Source organism: Prunus mume, linkage group LG5 (assembly GCF_029339155.1).
Source record: "Prunus mume cultivar Tortuosa linkage group LG5, ASM2933915v1, whole genome shotgun sequence".
Classification (NCBI taxonomy): Eukaryota; Viridiplantae; Streptophyta; class Magnoliopsida; order Rosales; family Rosaceae; genus Prunus; species Prunus mume.
In genome coordinates this window covers 20080462-20102430 of record NC_142702.1, presented here as the reverse complement: position 1 = coordinate 20102430, position 21969 = coordinate 20080462, and the positions used below count along the sequence as shown (strand labels likewise).

The window sequence follows — 21969 nt, the reverse complement described above, 5'->3', positions numbered from 1 at the left end:
AAAGAAACCCTAGAATCTAGAATAATCCTAAACTTAACTAACAAGAAAATAATAAAAATTCTAGGTAAACTCATATTAGGAAAATAATACCCCAATAGATAACGTATTCTAAAAATATAAAATAAAATATTAAACTAAATATAGATTTTGACAGAATCCATAATTGCTTCAAACTTCCTCAATCAATCCAAAAATCTCAACGATACGCATTCCTTCTTTTCCTATTGCCATAATTGATACTCAAACATGATTTTCCATATTTGAAGCCCAATTATCTGATTTTGCCATTTTCTAAATTTCAATAAACCCATGTTTTGTCCTACATAAAAAGAACAAAATGGCTTACCTATATAATGCGTTACAAAACTTAAAAATCCTACCCACCTATGGTTAGTAACCTAGAGGATATGAAGGAGGGATAATGAATGGTTCATGTCCTCTTAAGTTACTCACGATTAGGTGAGATAGATTTTTTAGATTTAGAAATGCATCATTCCCTTGATATCTAAGGTTAGGCTCCTCTATTGACCCCAAAAAAAAGGGTTAGGCTCCTCCCCTATTTTATTTTATTTTATTTTTTTGCCAAAGTTAGGAAGGGAGATGAGGATTTATCACATACATGCTACAAGGATTTATCACTCATGAAGGTTATACCATTTGCCTCTGAACTAGACCAGGTTAGCAACATCTTTACATTTTCAGAAGCATGATTTTGATGACTTATTATAATTGAAGAGACTAATCCAGGAGTGACGTTGTTGAGTGCCGCCTTCTACCTTCTACGACAATTTGATCAGGTCCTTCTTGGACAATGAGTACCAAACTCTCTTTGTAGTCGACTGAACTTAAACTCTGAGATCAAGATCATCCATTGGATATTTGGATTGAAGGGATTGATGATCTGATCTGATTTGATCTTATGATTCATCATCTCCTAGGTAGACTTAATTAGTTAGTTCAGTAACCTTTAATTGAATCTGCTTTGCACTTTTGCACTGATATACTATTGTCTGTCTGAAAAAAAATGTGGACGAAATTGATAATAAGTTTCATGAATTATTAAGAGACGAGATGAGATTAGATGAAAAGATTTGGGATTATTTAACTATTAAAGCAAAGGTTTCATTTTCCACTTGGCTTTTATTGAGGTTCCTCTTTTTATTTTTTTATTTTTGCTAAAAGGGGGGCCGAAGCCCAAACAACACAAAAAGAACTACACAACAACCATCCTTGGACGAGCCAAGCTTCTGGCATCAGCAGCAAGAAGCTCAACAACCACATCAGGTGTTGAATCCAAAACATGCAAACCCAAGGGAAGATCATGGCTCATAGAAGCCAACGAATCAACAACAAAATTATGCTGTCGAAAAATATGCTTGATAGAACAACACCACTCCTTCTGAATCAGCAAATGGTAGCAATTGGTAATGCTAAAAAGAGGATGAGTAAGACTAGTAGGATTCTATAATAGAACCACAGCAGACATAGAATCACATTCAACCTCCACACTTCGAAAACCAGCTTTCCAAGCTAAATGGAGCCCCCAAAAAATACCCCATAACTCAGCCTCAATCACTTACCCAACATCAAATTAACAAAAAAAACCTTTAATCCAATTACCAGCATGATCTCTTAACAGACCCCCAGCTCCAATGTAACCAAGAGCATGCTTTCAACTACCATCAGAACTAACCTTACAAATCCCTGGCAAAGGGGCTTGCCGATGAAGATAAACTACACCCTGATGGAGAGGAACAGAGATAGACTTAGTGGCTGTAAGCCAATCCTTAACATACTGCAGAATCACTTGCTACGGCTTAGAGGGAAGCAAAAAACCTTGCTAAAAAACAAGCTTACATCGCCTTTTCCAGATGAACCAAAGGCTAATAGCAAACACCAAATTCCAAGCCAAACATGTCATAAAAGATCTCTTGAAATGCAGATTATGAAATAGCCAATCATCAAAATTAGGATAAGAAACATTGGATTCCTCCAACCAACTGCCAAACTAATTCTAAATTAAAAAGGAAGAACTACAACCATTAAACAAATGATCAACAGATCCGACTGGATAATTGCATTGAGGACAAGAAGCAGCAACTGCCATACCTCTATGTTGCCTTTGAGCATTAGTGAGGAGCTTTTTGTGACAAAGCACCCAAAGGAAGGTCTTAACCTTAGGAGGAAGCTGCAACCTTCAAATAAACTCTCATTGCCAATTAGAACCAGCCTCAACTGGACAAAACAATTGACAGGCAGATTTCACAGAAAAATTTCCATTCGAAATAAACCTCCAAATGCACATATCAGAACCGTTATCAATGAAACCAACATGAATACTTGTAATCATCAGCACAATATCATGAGGTAGACACTATTGCAAATAAGCAATATCCCATGAACCCTAATCAAGAAAATCACTCACATTCAACTGGAGCATTTCCTCAGACAAATCAATGAATGTATAATTTATAAGAGCACCACAACTCAGTCAAACATCAGTCCAAAACAAAATGGAATCACTAGAATCTACTCTTCATTTAACACCAGAGGGAAGAAGCTTAGCACCAAACAGCACACCCCTCCAGTTGCTAGAGCAACTATGAAACTAATACTCATTAGAAGACAACATATCATAGTGTTTTAAATATTTAGCCTTAAGAACTTTGGCCCAAATCCCTTGGTCATTTTGAAGAAGTCTCCAACCGGATTTAGCCAGTAAAGCTTGATTCATCCAAGCAACCTTCTTCACTCCCAAACCACCAGCACACTTAGAATTACACAGTTTCCCAATTCACAAGATGCACCTTAGCCTTATCAAAGGCATGCCCCCGAAGAAAATTCTTATTTAATTGATCCAGCTTGTTACAAACAAAAGCAGGCAACATAGCAGTTTGCATAGAATATATAGGAATAGTAGAGGTGACTGATTGCAATATCATGAGCCTGCCAGCCATAGACAAAGTGTGGCTTTTCCAATAAGAGAGTTGTTTTTGGACTTTATCAATAATTTCCTGATAAGTATCTTTGCGAGGGTTTCGCGCAGCTTCAGTAGTTCTTCCTCTTCCAAGATAAATTCTCCCGGTCTCAATCCCCCGTACTTTGCAAGACCGTGGTTCATCCTCTATCCGGCAGAGTGGCGCATCCATGGATGCAAGTGTGTCAGCAGGAAGTCTACTTTGAAAAAATGTCTACGGGGTCACAATCCAGGCCAAAGGGGGGGCGTCCGTCTATCTATTACGTCCTCTTTCTTGCGCTTCTCCTTCTCCCGGACGTCCTCTTTTAGCTTTTCTTTGGCTAGTGCTGATGCTGATTCTGCAACAGTGTGAGTCCCTCCGGTAGGTTTACTTCCTCCTGGTGCTCAGTAGGGCTACAAGTGGCTTTGCAACTTTCCGCGACTTAACTCATTTTCTCGTGTTCGGCTTAGCTGAGTAAGCGAAGGATCTATCTACAAGACTATTTGATAAAGGAGAACCACTAATAGAGGCCATATTCTGAGCCAAAACATGACAAGTGTTAGGGACACAAAAACCATAGACTTTTCAAAATTGACCTTCTAACCAAAAAAGGAGCAAAAATCATCCAAACACTGCTTCATCACCAAAGCCTACTCTATAGAGCCTTTCCTAAACAAAACCAAATCATCAACAAAAAATAAATGAGAGACAAAGGGCCCTCCTTAGCAAATCTGCACAGTCTTCCAACTTTGGTAAAGAACTTTCTGCTAAATTATATAGGAGAGCTTTTCCATACATAGAACGAAAATGTAAGGAGAAAGAGGGTCTCCTTGTCGTATACCACACTTAGGAGAGAAATCAGTTGTTAACTCACCATTTAAAATAGCTTTATATTGCACAGAACTAATACAATGCATGATGAGCTCCAAAACTCTTCCCCCAATACCAATTTCACAAAGAATCTCTCTAATAAAAGACCAACTTAAATGATCATAGCCTTAGAGATCAATTTTCCAAGCAATAAAACCCTTTTGCCCTTTAGCAATCTTGAACTTATGAAGCATCTCCTGAGCAATCACAATATTATCAAATATATGTCTCTTTAGCACAAAACTAACTTGAGTGGGGCTAACAATTTTAGTCATAATATATAGGACGAAGCCTAGAAACTAAATGAATTATTTCAAATATTTTTCTTTTATTTTATTTTTTAGAATTTAAAGAATATATGCAGATGGCATTGATAACTTATTACTGGACATCCTTAATTTTGTGTGGGGAATTTTTTTTTCCTTTCTGAATACAAGAAATAGTCTAAATTTTGATTTTTCACACACACACATTATCAAGGTGTCAAGGAGTTCTAATCTAAGACCACAGTCTGCAAGTCAGGACATTTTCCACTAAGCTAGACCATGTTGCTGCTCTTGTTGGTTTGTTTCATCTTTAATTTTTATTTTATTGAAGTTAATAGTGTTAATGTTGAAGTTAAGTGGGTGGACATGTGCCAAAATATCTGCTCTCCTATGAAGGAGTTCAACTTCTCTTTTCCTTTTTTCCGCTTGATTCTCCCGCATGAAATATGTGCTGAGAATATTGGCATGCATTTCTCATGCTCTCCCGCTATAAAAATCCATCTCCTGCAACAACCACCATTACAGAACAGGCAACACCAAACACCATTTACAAAATAGTGATACGAAGGAAGTGGAACCAAGCCAAGAAAAACAATGGATGGTTGGAACCCAACTTTCAGTCAATCCACACGCAGATCCAGACTCAATGAAGACAAACATATTACTGGTAATTATCTCAATTCCAATAATTTGTTTGTCTTCCATTGAGCTTGGATCTACTGTATCCAGATTGATTGAAACTCAGGCTACCTCCCACTCTTTGTTTTTTTTTTTTTTTTTTTTTGTTGACTTGTTCAACCTCTTGCCGAAACCCCTCCTGCCCTCTCGGTTTCTCCTTCTTCCCCCTCCATTTTTCTTCTCTGCATCAAATGACAGGAAGAAGGAGAAACCGAGAGGGCAGGAGGGGTTTATCCAAATCAACTGGAAGTCCTGCAAAACCCAAAAATTGAGAAACATGGAGGGGGAAGAAGGAGAAGAAAAATGGCAGAAAGCTCCAACTTTGAGAAACCATGTGCACCCCGCTTCACCGATCAGTTTTTTCAAAATTGTATAACCATGTGCTGTTAGTTGTATATTGTGAACTGGCGTGTTAGTTACGATTACTAGTTAGTTAGCACTCTGTTAAGTTAATCAGCTGTTACTTTGAGTTTTAAAGAAAACCATTCCTTCAATATCAAATATCTCTCTCGAACTCTCTGTTCTATCTTCTGTGATTTCTAAGCTTGATTGAGCTCTTTAATGGAGTTATAGAGGAAAGCTTTCATTTTGTGGACTGGGATCAAGCAGTTGGACCAGATTTGGCACACTTTTGTCATCCCTTTTCACTTCTCTGCAATTGGGTGAAAGGGTCATCAAACTCAAAATTGCCTGTGCAGCAACCTCTCTTGCACTGTTTGATTTAGCTTCAAGCATCTTCACAAGGAGAGGAATGCACCCGGCTTCACTGCCAATCAGTTTTTTCATCTCTGTTGAGCTGCAAACCCTGCAAGTTGCGGATGCAGCAGCCTGCTGTGCACCTAGTGAACCGGATTTAAGCACGTGAACCATGCATGGGAGGAAACCAAGAGAAACCAAAACCTCCATAGAACTGAGCCAACCAAATTCCTCAATGCCCCGACTGCAGATTCTTGTGGCAATGGACCAGCAAGATAAGCCAACAGGCTCCGAATTCCACCTTCTGATATTACAGACCTCCTTAGATTGTCATTGCTTGCAGTGAGATTCTGCAAGCACTCTGCTGCATATTCTTTGGAACCCAATAAAATTCCACAATCAAGGAGATTAATCATAACTTTTACAATCGCTTCCTCAGCTAGAGTTTGCCGAACTTCTGGCACAGCTGATATGTTCTTCAAAGTGCTAGCAGAAGCAACCTGAGAAACAGAATCACCAGTCTGACATATCTCAATAGTGGCTTAACCCTACCATGGTCCATGCCCAACAATTGCACGGGCTGCTTCTTCGGACATTGACAATCTTTGAAGCGAAATTGTAGCCTTCTCTTTACCCACTGCACTGCCAGACTCAACAAACCTCATATTAGAGGTGGAAAAACCCCTTCAGAAACAAGCCAATTTTCGCAACTTCCAGATTCAGCAAGCGAGCAGATTACAGTTAGGGGACATAGACTTGGTTTGGCATGGCTTGGACTAAATTTAGTACCATGTTTATTTCATCTAATCCTAGTCGTAGATGAGATTGCTAATACCAGGCCCACCAAAAACACTTCCTTAGGAGGGGACAACTAAACCCATGTGAAAATGGAGGATTAACTAGTCTCATGTTCACCAATGTATAAAATGCGTATATTATATTGTAATACTAATAACATATATTATTATTATTATTATTATTATCATTATTATTATTATTATTATACATACTTACATACACATATACTATAATGTACATATATACACATATATACAATATATGTATATATGTGTATATCTATATATACACATATGTATATATATACACATATATATGTATACAATATACATATACATATATACACATATATTATTATTATTATATTATAACAATAGCATACATGTATATATGTAATATATATTATATTATATATTACAAGACATATATGTGTATATACATTATACCCATGTATGTATTATAATATACATATACATGCATATATACACATTTACATTATATATGTATAATATATGTGTATATATATTATATTATAATATACATATATACATGTATAATATATGTATATATATATATATGTTTATATTATTTATAATATATAATATTATTATAATATACATATATACATGTACATACACATAAGATATTATAATACATATATGTGTATATACATTATACCCATGTATGTATTATAATATACATATATACATGTATAATATATGTATATATATATGTTTATATTATTTATAATATATAATATTATTATAATATACATATATACATGTACATACACATATATGTCATATATATATATTATATGTATGTATATATACATATATATTATAAAATACATATATACACATACATAATATATGTATTTATACATATATATATATATAGATAGTTTTGAAAATTAAAAAAATATAGTCCTAGTCCAAGCATATAGCAAATGCATAATAAGTGTTATCCAACTTAGACCAAGCCAAACCAAACCAAGCCAAGATAGTCCCTAAGCATAGTCCATGCCAAGACAGTCCTGTGTAAGAAACGAGCCCTACAATCTTCTCACGGATACGAGGAGATGTTGCAGTGAGCAATTGGACTAAAGCGGCAATATTGCTACGATCCATTTCATGCCCTCAACAAGACTGTCAAGAGCTTTATGTTTTGCCTCCAAATGCCCAACCTGAAGCCGTGCAAGCAGTTCCCTTATGTTACCATGAGCAGCAGCCTCAGGTTCAGTTGGAGAACCAGCCATAGTTAAAGGCAAAGTAGCCTCACCGAACACCCCAGTCTTGATCAGAAGCCCACAATCTCGCAAATTCAAATCCAATTTCCCAGACAACGCATCAAGATTACTCTGCATCCGAAGTTTTCCTTCATATTTCTCCCCCCCAACAAAACTTAGCCAATTCAACAACCTCCCTTCAGTGTCTTAGATAAATAAATCAATATATACATATATGGATACATTTTTATCATTATTTTAAATTAGGTTTTACTTAAATATTGTATTATTGGTAAGTTATTATAGAGTTTTTGAATTGTAATGGCCTATTTTAGTATGACCCTTGAATTTATATTGGTTGAAGACTTCGATAAGAGTTAAATTAGTTTTGGATTTATTTTTTAGTTTATAATTTTTGTAATTATAAGTTTGTAATTTTTCATAATCCATATTTAAGAACAGAAAAAAAAAAAAAAAAAAAAGGATAGAATATCGTCCTGGATTGCACCAAACATAGGATAGTGCTATTTATAGCACTATTTTGCCCGTAGTTCCCTTTAGTCTAGCACCCCACCATCCATAGGACATGACTAAATACAAGTCAATCTAATCCAAGCCAGCCCTTGAATTTAATATATTCAATTCAATCTAGTTTTGCGTATCAAACGTGCCATATATATAAATGTAACGAGGCAAGTAGCAAAGTTCGCTTATTGTTTCTTGTTGGAGTTTGAGGTGTGTGTTTAGGGTGCATTAATTCTAAAGTGAACAACATATGTTTTATTAAAATAAATAATGATAATAATAATTTTTAAAATTTGAAGAATATATTGAAGTATAAATGCAAGAGGCTAATAAGCTACGCGTATTTATCTCAGCATCGGCTCCCGAATAATGCATGCCAGCTAAGAAAGCGTAGAATGCATGCCTTTTCATTTGGTTTGAATGTTGTGGGGTTATCTCAGCTACTCCTGTCATTTTAACATGACGTTAAAAGCCCAAATTCAGCCCAAGCATGATGAGGCCCACATTCTAGGCCCAAGATGAAAAGGCAAACAAAAAACAAAAGTTGAAAAACCAAAAATTGAACTAAAGGCTGTCCTTTGTGAGATAGATTGATGCTCTTAATTTCGGCACCATGAAAGAATCACTAATGGAAGAAAAATAATGGAGGGTTGGAACCCAACTTTTAGTCAATCAACATAGATCCACATCCAGACTCAACCAACACAAATAAATTAGAGATATTTAGTTATATATCTATTCTTAGCACTAAAATTATAAATAAATCATACATCATTTAATTTCTATAAACAAATCCAAAAAAAACGCAAAAAATGACAACAGACCCTATTGAATTTAATTTTGATTATTAAATTACTTTGATACCTTATTGAGTGTTTTGGGCTATTATATTAGATATAATAGTGAATCTCCCTATAAATTATCTCAATTCCAATGATTAGATAATTTTTTTGTACTCATTTGAGTTTCGGTCTAGCGTCTATTGTATCCAGATTGATTGAAACTTGGTTTTCAGTCCATTTATTATTATTTTTTTTAGAAAATATTTGCCTCTTTCCCTCAGAAGTAAGAACTCCTACATTCCCTACTAATCAAAGTTTGACATGTGTGCTGAAATTTTTCTTTTTGTGTTTTTAATGAATTATTTTTGCATATATGCCAAACTTTGATTTGTAGGAATACCTCCTTCCAAGTAGAGAGCGAAGCAGTGTGCTATCTTTTTAACCTTTTTTTTTGTTCTTCTTTCCTCATGTACAGGCAAATGATGCTAACTAAATTCATTTTAGTTGAAATTACAGTGAGAAAATACCACGTTATTGAGCAATAATATTTCCCTTGTACCATGGTTGACAAAAAAGTAAAATTGCATAATTATATGGCTAATCAAGAAGTTAATACAGTCTTGCAGGCGCATGTGAATGGATGCATCAAAATAAAAATGCAGCTTTACAAATTAGCACATGCCATTAGCAAATTGAAAGATACGTAAGTCCGTGGCCCAATCTCACTAACGGGACCTTAAAATGACCCACACTGTTAAAATAGACAATAGACTATGGTCTATATGGTAGACAGAAAAGTAAATGAAATGTGATAAAAATCTAACGGTAGGGTTGAAATTGGCTATTTGTTTTGCTTCAAGGACTAAATTGGCAGATTTTTTTTTAATTTAGGGAGTTAATTTCAACAAGTGTCATAGTTTTTTTTTTATCTACAATTTATAGTTTTTTTTTTTTTTTTTTTTTTTAAATAGTGTTGGATTATAGTTTTACCGTCTCCATAAATCATAGCCCTCTCAATATTTTATTAATTTTTAGTATATTCTTTAAATATATTGGTAAACTCAATTAAAGTACTACCTAGACCCTAATATTTTTGGATAGCAATTGTGACGGCATGTGAAAGGAAGGATGAAAAGAATGTAGGAAATTGGATAGTATGTAAAAGGAAGGATGAATGGAATGTGAATAACCCCAAACCTTCAGAGGTTAAAATGATGTTAGCCTCGAATATAATTACCCGTATGATGGATTTTATTTTAATTTTTCAAAAATCAATGAGAGGATAACATTGATAACTTATTATTACTAGTCCCTTGCGTGCAAATTGGTTTTTATTTTTTTTTATTTTTTATTTTAGAATTAAAAAATAATAATGGGTCTTTGTGTTCCATAAAAATTGGATCCATTATCTCATTTAATTTTAAATTTTTTTTTATGAAAAAGTGTGAATTATCATATTATACTTATTTAATTAATAATTTCAGTTATCCTCAAATAATTAATAATTTCATAAAAATAGGATCCAACTTGGTTGATATACTTATATTTCAACTTGTATTAACCCTGAATCTCATCTGGTCAATATATCTCTACGAAAGGAAGTCTTCATCCACACCATCTCAAAAATTTAAGGGCAAAAACTTTCACTGTGTTTGCACAAACTTTCCAATTCACATCTAACAACTGTAGTTTTGTATTGTCCAACTTTGTTAATCACAAAGAAGCAATTGATATCCATTATAAAGAAAGCAAAAAACGATATTAATCATATACAAATTACAATACTTAGCTTTTCTGCTTGGCAATCTGAAATTAGAAGTTTATCTTTTGCAATCTAGTCTACCCTTCATGAATATGCAATATTGGGCAAAACCCTTTCCGATGAACTCCAGACACACACACACACACACAAATTTTTCAATTTACATCTGACTACTGTAACTTTCTATGGTCAAATCCGTATCATCTTAAGAAGCAAACAATTTACATGCAAAGGCAAGTGAAACACCACATTAATCATATACAACATTTAGCTGTTTTGCTTGGCAATCTGAAATTAGTAGTTGTATATTCTGCAATCTACCAAGCATGAACATACGTAGGGTCCACACCAACTTAAGCTGAACTCCAGCTCCAACATATATACACATAATTTTAACAATTAGTCAACTATATCAGCAATCATGTCATCACTTTCCGAGAAACCAAACAGAGACCAGATAAACTCATGAGCAATCAATATCATCATCAAATCAAACAAGATGACCCAAAACAAGAAATACCAAATAACCCAAATCAAAATTTGACCAAACAAATCAAGAAACAAAACCCAGCAGCCAATTCCTCAAAATCAGAAAGAACATAACAAAAAAAATGAAAGCTTTAAGCTTGAGATTAGATCAAAGTCTCTACCTAAACGTATGTTCTTTCTGGTTCCTAAACTACAGGACAACAATCAACGGTATAGAATTTGTGATATCCCATCTATAAATCCAGAGAGAGAGAGAGAGAGTACCGAAGAGTGTGCCAAGGAAGTAGCCTCGAAAACAGCAAAAACTGAAAGGGGTGGCTTTGGTCTGGTTCTTTAGAGCGTCAGCTCCGTCAGTTCGTTTTCTTCTCTTTGATAGGCTCTGATAATGGCTTGTTTGGTCCTCTCTTTTCCCATACAAACAAACAAAAACCCAAAAAAAAAATGTTCGTTCATATAACCAAAAGACGCAACCAGAGCTGATTCACTTACCTTCAGGGACACATGTCATGATACAATGCTCCATCCTCTATTTTATTTCTTGTAATTTTTTTAGTATCTCCTTCCATCACAAGATTTTTTGTTTCTGGTCAAATATGATTTTTCGTCAATTCTCTCTTTTATTTATGTACTTTGTAAAATAGACCGTTCAATAGACCGTTCAAATTATTATATTATGTTATATGGTGAGTGTCAACGGTGAATAATATTATCAAACAAAAAAATAATCATCTCAAACTTCAATATCTCATGTTCATTGATAAGAAAGAAAATTAAAGGATTAACTACAGTCCCTAGAGGTTTAGGGTTAGTATCGAAATGGGCCCCGAGATTTCAATTTCATCAATTTCATACCCAACGTATCCAAATATGACCAATTCACCCTCTCCGTTAGACTAATTTCACGTAGTGGGGTTGGGTTTAGAGGGAGGATGATTAAACTGGTTTTGATGATAATGGGAAGTAGTCTTGATAATTAAAAATAGTTCATGCTCTTGGGTAATCAGGATCGGCCAGTGGCAATCTAAGAAAGGTCTAGGTCTGAGAGAAATAAGAGAAAGGTGTAGGGGCACTATGGAAGATAACAATATTATTTGAAAGAGGAAGAGAGAAGGGGAGGAAGAGAGAGAGAGAAGGGAAAGAAGAGAGAGAGGGGTGGCGGCTATGATACTTTTTAATTTATTTTTATTTTTCTAATTCTATATAAAATATGAAAATTAAGTAAAAGTCCAGCTGTGAAAAAGCAAATCATTTTTTTTTTAAATTGGACAAGGGCAATATTTGAGTGGAAGTATCACAATATGACGCAGATAACCGTACTATTGTATAATTTCTCCATGTTTTGGGTTGGAGAGGGCCTGGGATTGATTGGGGGAGATGGAGAGAGGGTTGCTAGAGCTGGGGAATTTTTATTTTTATTTTTTGGTTCTGTTTTATAAAAAAATTCTTTCCAAATACCCTTCACGTGACTAATTGGAATGGATTATTAGGGTCTGTGGCGGTCCCACAATTGACACATCAACATTTAACGTTTGACTAGACGGTCAATCTAATCTGATTAGGTGAATTGGTCATATTTGGATACATTGTATGAAATTGATGAAATTGAAATCTCGGGGCCCATTTCAATATTGACCATAAACCTCTAAGGACTAAAGTGTAGTTAATCCAAAATTAAAGGTTGGTTTTGTGATAAAACTAAGGTTTTAGGTTAGAGAACTGACATTGTCTGGTTCGAGGACTTGCATGCTTACACTTATTTATTAAAAAAAAAGCACTTATTAGGTACTTACAAGTTACAAGACTGAAGATTGCATTCCCTTTTCTTTATCATCATTGGATATATAAAGAAAAATAGTTTCTTGTTTTTGAAGAATTATATGACTGCAAATTATTAAGGCATACTATGTATTTACTTGTGTTATTCAAAGCATCTGAATCAATTTAAATATTTGAGTTTAGTGCAAAGAATCTCTCTATCCAACATTTATATTGGATAAATTCATTGGATGATCTCAAAGTACTGGTGTGCTATCAACTCAAAAATCATTATATATATAGTCCCCTTTTATTAAGGAATCTCTCAAATAATTTTATTTGAGGGACACCTTTTAGGGTCTTCTACAAAAAAAAATGTCAATGATCCAAACAATCTATTTTTTAAATATACATTCATAGATCATCCTTGCAAAAAATTAGACAAATCGAAAACTGTTTCGACATTCAATTTTGTCCTACGAAATCAATGAACGTGATATTTCAAGAAAGTATTAAAATTCAATAATTTAATTGAGTGATCAAATGATATCTGATTCAAATGATTTTTTTGTAGAGATGATATTGGAATGAATATATACAAATAGACAGTTTGGATTAGTAAAATACAATAAGAAATAAGCCCTACAAGAATATCCCTCAACTGAAGCTCAAATATATATATATATATATATATGTATTTTTTTTTTTGCATCATCAGATATTAACCTCTTTGACTTTGAGTTAACGAAAAACAAAGTGTTCAATGCACCATCAAATGTTTTAATTTTTCTCACCATCCGTGTTATAAAAGCAAGAAGAAGAAGAAAATGAATAAGATATGGGTACCCTGTTGGTTTTTTATTTTTTCTTGGCCGAACTTATTTGTTATTTGTTTGTTTAAAAATTTTAAATGAGGTATCCAATTTTCTGTTCTCGTTCGTGGTGATGGATAGAGTAGAGATGGAGCAAATATTGGACGTTAGTGGCAGGCATTGCATCTGAATATCGACTGTTTGGATACAAGCAAAAATTGGAAACTAACCAACCCTCCATTGGAATAATTCTTTTCTATCATCGAATTACTTTTATTCCGAAGCCTCCACGTTGCCGTTATTGTATTAACACTCTTTCTTTTCTTCATATTTTAAATTTTTTTAAAGGCAATAATATAATAAAACTATATGTAACTAGGCAAAGTTCATATATTCATGCAAAATGTTTTCCTTTATTATATATGCATTAATTGATTATTATAATGGTTCTAATGATAAGTAAAAAATTTCTGCATTTTTTCCATAGATTTTCTCTTTTTTTTTGGGGAAAATACTACGAGGTGTCCCCACAATCAATGGGTGAGATTAATCCCCGCTCGGAATTCGGCTTATCCCTGGCCACAAAATGTTTCCAACAGATCGACATGTTCTCTCTCTATCTACCAATCCATGGAGGAATCCAAATTTTGAACTTTGTGCTCTGGCTGTATTAGCATTATGTGTCTGGAAGCACGACGATGTGCAAATTCTATCTCTGTTTTGGAAGAGTTCTGGCTGTGCATCTTTTGAAGGATTAGAGTGAAGGCAGGGATCTCATTGCATCCAGTTTATGTGTTATTGGTACTTGAAGACTTTTGAATTTATATTGGTTGAAGACTTTGATAATAGTAAAATTAGTTTTGGAATTATTTCTTAGTTATAATTTTTGTAATTATAAGTTTGTAATTTTTCATAATCCACATTTAAGAACATAAAAAAAAAGGGTTTAATGTTTAAAGTTTAGAAATATAGTCCGTTCTAGATTGCACCAAACATAGGATAGTACTAAATAGCGCTATTTTGCCTCTAGTCCCCCTTAGTCTAGCACTCCACTAAATATAGGACATGACTAAGATCAATCGAATCCAATCCAGTCCTTAGTCTAGCACCCCACTAAACATAAGACATGACTAAATCCAACATGAGGGATGCTGTGGAAGTAAAGAAAGCAAATGATTCATAATGACATCATCCCCTTGAAATACAATCGATTACCTTGAACCACAGATCATTCCAAGACATTGACAGAGATGCTTGTTTAGAGTTTATTCTGTAGTGAACTACTTGTCGTTTTATGAAATATATAATAATAAAAGCGCTATTCCTTTTATTTTCTTTTTAAAAAATCAAAGGATTTTCGACATAAATAGTCCTCCAATTATTGCCCTAATATCATTTTGGTCCACCAAATAATATTATTGAAGCATAAAGGCATAGTAATAATTCTTGTAACCATTTAAACAATGATTAAGATTGAACATAATTACAAATTTACACAGGTTGGATTCTATTTCAAATTTTCATAAATCAATGAGAGGTTGCGATTTGTATTTTATTCAAAAAAGAAAAAGAACTTCAGAGGCATTTGACATGTTTCGTTTGCGTATGATTTATATGATACTTGTCGTCGTTGGGAGCACAATATTTCTATTTGATTATGTTTAGTTGCAAGTCTTTAATTTTTCTGCTGAAGAAAATTTGAGAATTGAAATAATTTTTGGGCCGTTTGTTTGGGTAGGAGTGAATTTGAATTTGGGCTCCTAAGTCCAAATCCAATTGTTTAGGTCTGTATTAATAGCCCAGATTTGAATTCGGGCCAAAATTCCAGAGCCCAAATTTAAAGACCGGCCCATCGTCTAATCAATGAGATTGATGTTATTACTGGTCGGGTTGGATTCAATCCCGAAACATTACCCAAATTCTCTCTCTTAAAAAGAGAAACAAGTTTCCAACTGACATGTTTTTCATGTCAGTGCTTATTCATACTTTACATCGTAGATACCTTTTTTGTTATAAATTTTAATAAATAAGTAGAAAGTGATTCTAGAGCACAAGATTATATTTAGGCCATCTCTAGTAGTTGAGGGCTAAATATAGCCCACCCATAAAATTTAGGGAGTTTCACTAAAACACCCAAAATGGGAGTTGAAATTATAAAAAAACCCAAGCACTATTTAAACATATAAACACATCCAAAACCCATCATTACACACACTCAAAACCCATTTATAAACACACCCAAAAAGTTGATTTTGGGGTTGATTTTGGGTGTGTTTCTATGTTTAAATAGTGCTTGGGTTTTTTTATAAATACATGTCTAGGATTGAGTTTATTTATAAATTTGTATAAAATTTAATCCACAATTTATAATTTTTTTAAATAAAAAAATAGAGTTGGATTATAGTTTTACCGTCTCCATAAATCATAGCTCTCTTAATATTTTATTAATTTTTAGTCTATTCTTTAAATATATTGGTTAGTTCAATTAAAGTACTACTTAGCCCCTAGTATTTTCGAATAGCATTTGTGACATCCACATGTCGGTATGTGAAATGAAAGATGAAAAGAATGTAGGAAATTTGATAGTATGTAAAAGGAAGGATGATAGGAATGTGAATAACCCCAAACCTTAGGTTAAAATGTCGTTAACCCTTGAATATAATTACCCGTATGATGGATTTTATTTTAATTATTTTAAAAAAACCAATGAGAGGATAACATTGATAACTTATTATTACTAGTCTCTTGGCACACACGTGAGCGTTAGTTTTATTATAGAATTAAAAAAAGATAATGGGTAGTTGTGTTATATAAAAATAGAACCCATTATCTTATTTAATTTAAAAAATTTAATATGAAAAAGTGTGAATTTATTATATTATCTTTATTTAATTAATAATTTCAGTTATATAGATTCAACATAAACATAAATAACTTTTTGGTCTTTTTTGACCCCAAAAAAAAAAGAGAAGAAAAAAGAAGTCTCACTTGTCTTTTTTTTTTCCTTCACCTAATTTTCCCTCATAAAATATGTGATGAGATTTGAGTTTGAACCAAAAACAGAATATAAAAAAATTCATCATATGTGTGGACTGAGAATATGTGGATTTTATTATTAATTGTTGGCATGCTCTCCGGCTATAAAAACCCATTTCCTGCTACTATAATACAACTACCATTACAGAGCCATTTGACTGAAGATTAAATGCAAGGGGTCAAAGTACTTTCATTCAACGAAAGAAAGACAATAGGAGGATAAAATAGAAAGAAACCAAAGGCAGTTGGAAAGGAAAAACGACAACAGGAAAGCACAAAAACTAGAAAAAGATCAAACTAGGGACCAATAACTATGATGCCTCCATAAGGGGAGCTCGTCAGCATCCAGAGCAGACTCACTAGCACCTAGGGGCAAGGAAGGCCGTCAGCTTGTAACACAAAGACCAGAGAGGATGGGGGGCGGGAATCCCAAACCTCATTGCACATCCTCCTCCCAGCTCGCTGAGTTGCAGCATGAATATAACAAATTAGAAAAACCAATAAAGTAACAAATTAGAAAAACCAAATTAATCGTGCATGTTGATTAAGTCAATAAAGTAATAATAAACTATGAGAGAGAGAGAGAGATTACTCACCGTTGATCTTTTTAATTAAACATCCTTCAATTGCCGCTTCAACAAAGCTATCCTCACAAAAAGCCAATCATTTAAACCATTCAAGAACTTCAAGTATGCGTATCTCTATGACTTTGAAAATATCAAGGTGCCACAAACTCCCCAAAATCCAGCAGCAAATCCAAGCCCCATACTAATGTAGAATCCTAGTGTTATTAGCCCATCCTTGTCCTCTTGGTTGATGAAGTCAGTTTGCTCACTTGGACCTCTTTCCACTTCATCAGCACACATCTTTTTAAGTGGAGGCCCACAAAGTTGAAGATTCCCAGCATAAACAGAGGGATCAAAGCCTGGAGCTGAGTCCATGGAATTTTGCCAGACAAGTTGTTATATGACAAGTCTAAGAAACCAAGACGATCTATCCTAGCAAGGCTTGTTGGAATTCTGCCGTATATATGGTTTCTTGACAAATCAAGAGAATCCAATGACTGCAAGTTTCCGATCTCTTGAGTTATTTGACCTATTAATTGGTTTCTCGATAGGTTTAAAGAAACCAACCCAACAAGATGAGTGATTTCACTTGGAATCTCCCCGGTTAATTTATTGCTTGACAAATCAATTCTCTTCATGAGCCCCAAAGTACTTTTGTATGTCTGCATTCCTCCTTTCCATATGAATGTTGCATCATCCTCATAGTCACTCCAAGTAAATGAATGTTGATCAGTAGAAATTTTATAAACATGTGAGATGTTCAGGACTTGGATTTTCTTTCTGAGCCAGAGCAATCAATTTGGTGAGGCATTTGGGTATACTTCCAGAGATGCTGTTCATGGAGAAATCTAAAATTTGAATGTGTGTTAGATGGCATAATTGTGAGGGCAGGCTTCCATTGAAGTGATTAGACAAAAGCATCAGGATAACCAATTTCTTTAAGCTAACCCCTAACCATTCAGGTATTGGTCCGGATAATTTATTATCCCCAATATCAATGACTACTAAACTTGTGCAATTCTTCAACGACGAAGACAATTGTCCCACAAATCTATTGCTTCTTAATTTGAGTGTTTCAATCCGAAAACAGAGCCTATTGTTGTAGGAATTTTCCCGGACAAAGAATTGTAACTCAAATCAAGCATGACTAGATTCTCCAAATGTGTCAAGCAATCTGGAACTTGTCCAGAAACATTGTTGCTTGAGAGGTCAAGAAAGCCTAAATAAATAGCTGCACTTGAACACATGAATGAAATTGACCCTGAAAGTTTATTATAAGAGAGATCGATATGAGGCGTTTGATAGGCCGGATTGGACCTTCTAACTTGTTCGAACTCAGATCCAGATATGGGACTTTTGATAGAACGAGGGTTGGACCTTCCAACTTGTTCGAACTCAGATCTAGATGAGGCTTTTGATAGAACTGAGGGGATTGGACCTTCCAACTTGTTGAACTCAGATCTAGATATGAGGCTTTTGATAGAACTGAGGGGATTGGACCTTCCAACTTGTTCGAACTCAGATCTAGATATGAGGCTTTTAATAGAAATGAGGGGATTGGACCTTCCAACTTGTTCGAACTCAGATGTAGTTCAGGGAAATATGAAAATTCCAATGTCAAATTTGCGAATGTACCTCTAATTTGATTGCTTGTGAGATTCATAAATGTCACATTACGACATAAACTCCAAAACCAACTTGGAAGGATGTCGGAAATTCGCATCAGAAATATCAAGGTATGAGAAATTTTTTTGAGTTTGAAGCCACTTTGGGAAATCCGGACCCATCTTGCAAGACCGCAAATTTATGAAGTGCAGTTGGAAAGGAGGAATCCACTCAGCATGGATGTCTAAAACTAGCGAGTTAGAAGATAAATCCAAATCCTGTAATTTGGAGAGTTTTGAGAAATGAGTTTCTGAAATCACTCCTTCCAAAGAATTCATGCTAAAATCAATAGTTTGGAGCCTCGACATTAGCCCTAAACTTTCATGTATTCCTCCGCTTAATTGATTGTTATAAAGATACAATTTTTCCAAAGATGAAAGGTTTGTAAGATCAGGTAATGACCCAGCAAGTTGGTTATAACAAATATCCAACATCTCCAATGAGTTTTGAGCACATGTAGAAAATAATATTTGAACGAACTTAGAAAGTTGTCCACTCAGATTATTGCTTGAGAGATCCAAATATTGCAAACTACATAACTTGGCAAAAGAATGCGGTCCTCCTTCAAGTTGGTTATAAGAGAGATCAAGATATGCTAGAGAGGTCATGTTTCCAAAAACATCAGGAATTGAACCGGCTAGAAGGTTTTCAGAGAGGTCAAGAAAAACAAGGCTGGTATTATAGTTGGACAACCATAGAAATATTGAAGAAGTACTCAAATGGTTGTAAGAAAGGATAACGCTAGCAAGAGATTTAGAAGAGTTTATGTAAGAAAGAGTGGAAAGAATTGGAGGAGGAAGATCACATCCATGTAGTGTCAAGTTTGTTAGTTCAGGAAGCTTATTAACGGTTTCCGGCCAATCGAAAACATTGCTGAGATTCGCTTCACTCAAGCCTAAATATCTTAACGACAAAAGAAGAGGAAGCCAGATTGAGATTTTCTACCTGACTTGTAAAGCTATTAAAACTTAAGTCTAGATACACCAAGTTCGTAAGATTTCCGACCTGACTTGGAAACTTGCCTCCAAAATAAGCCCAAGACAGATCAAGGTATCTTAAATTGGTTAGAGAACCAATGAAATATGGAAATTGGCTCCCATTGAAATCAATCCAAGGAAGGGCCAAAAGTTGTAAATGGTGCAACTCAATCAGTTTAGGACTAATCATCGTACCTTGCAAATAATAATCTTCGCCGATAACTTCGCATGAAAGATCAAGTTGAAGAACATGGCCAGTTTGGTTGCTACAAGAGACTCCCACCCATCTGCAACAATCTTGTTTTTGTGCTTCTGAACCCCATGAAGAGAGGAGATTGTAATCATCCACCAGGCCACGCTTGAATGCAAGGAGTGCGTGCCTTTCCTTCTCTATGCAGCTCCCGGTCACGTTAGTATCCCTCTGACTGTGGTCCACCTCTCCTCCTTGGGCGTATTTTAGCAAAAGCAGAGAAAATGCAAGAAAGAGTTTGAAGCACCTTCCGTGGCCTTGCATGTTAATAGATGAACACGATCCAATGAAGAGAAGAGGCACAATTGTTTAGGATTTAATTATTGATATATGGTTGTCTCCGTGCTTCTCCATATATATAGGGGGAAAGAAGAAAGTCTTTACTAACGTATTTCAATGAATTGGTAGCCTTTCTTTTTCTTTTAGTCTGAACATGTATTTCAATGAATTGGGGAAATTTGGTATTTGGTAAGACTTGTGTGTGGCTCCACATAAGACTTTAATTTCACGGACTTGAGAATCCCGAGTTCCACGCCAAAAATCAGGACAAATTATTGTAGGTATTGACTTGACTTGAGATGGTTTCATATAACTGCATCCTGTGGTGGGTCATGTTTGTAATTTGTCTCCCATGATCAAATCCAAGGCACAAGCTATAATTGTATCCTTCTTGCAATGCTGACTTGACTTATTTAGTGAGAATAAATATCAACAATACAATTAATTATGGTTAATACTGTATTTGTGCAGTTTAGTTTTTGAACTGTTTACATAAGATTTGTACTTGACAAAAAATGAAGGAAAAGTGCCCCCTTAACTTTTAATATTTCTTAACCAAACTTTCCACGATGACTTGTATATTTTTTGAGCAAATTTTACGTGGTGACTTATAATTTTCGTGGTTCATAATTTTTTTCCTTCGTACCCAATTTCTTAATAGTGTAAGTATTAGCTTGACCTTGGAAGCTTGGATCAGATACAGAAGCCCATTGATCCTCAAATGCTTTTATTTGAGGGACACCCTTGTAGGCCCACTCCGGATTGTATTAAACTAATCCAAACCGTCTATTTTGTAGATACTCATTCAAAGATCATCTCCACAAAAAATCACTTGAATCTGATATCATTTGACCATTCAATTGAGTTATTGAAATTTTAGTACTTTCTTGAAGTACCGATTCGTTGATTTTGTAGAACACAATTGGATGTCGAAACAGTTTCCGATTTGTCTAATTTTTTGTAAGGATGATCTATGAATGAAGACCTAAAAAATATATGGTTTGGATTATTGAAAAAAAAATTGTATGGTACCTAAAGTCCCTCAATAAAATTATTTGAGGGATCCTCAATAAGGGGGACTCAGATACTGAGAGCTTTCGATTGAGCGATCCCTCAAATAAGCTTATTATGGCTAATATTTGTGATCTTACTAATATTTCCCCTGTACCATGGTTGACAAAAAAGTAAAATTGCAGAATTATGGCTAATCAAGAAGCTAATACGGTCTTGCGGAGGCCCACGTGAATGGATGCGTCAAAATAAAATGCAGCTTTACAAATTAGCACATGCCATTAGCAAATTGAAAGATAGATAAGTCCATGGCCCCATCTCACTAATGGGACCTTAAAATGACCCATACTGTTAAAATAGACAATAGACTACGGTCTATATAGTGGTAGAGTAGGTAGGTGTTTTGAAGAAAAAGGAAAGATACATCAATCAATTGGGAAATTAATTCGTTTTCTCGGTTTTCATAATAACATTTTATGAAAATTATACCTGAGAGCATCTACAATACAATAGGCTCTCTAAACCACATTCTTAGACAAATTTTAGGGAGAATTTGGAAAAATACAT

At 34.5% G+C, this 21969-nt stretch overlaps 1 protein-coding gene and 2 pseudogenes across 1 annotated transcript in view; all 3 read right to left on the bottom strand.

Annotated features, from left to right (window-relative positions):
• The window catches only part of LOC103331843 (peroxisomal membrane protein 11D), a 51122-nt gene extending 39634 nt beyond the window's left edge, over positions 1–11488 (bottom strand). Inside the window, exon 1 of the mRNA XM_089053407.1 lies at positions 11316–11488. The gene's annotated coding sequence lies outside the window, so the exon portion shown is untranslated. The remainder of the gene's footprint in view (positions 1–11315) is intronic.
• Positions 5242–6260, bottom strand: LOC103331899 (uncharacterized; annotated as a pseudogene).
• A 5764-nt stretch (positions 11489–17252) lies between the features above and the next one.
• On the bottom strand, positions 17253–20532 carry LOC107881151 (receptor-like protein EIX2; annotated as a pseudogene).
• Positions 20533–21969: the final 1437 nt, after the last annotated feature.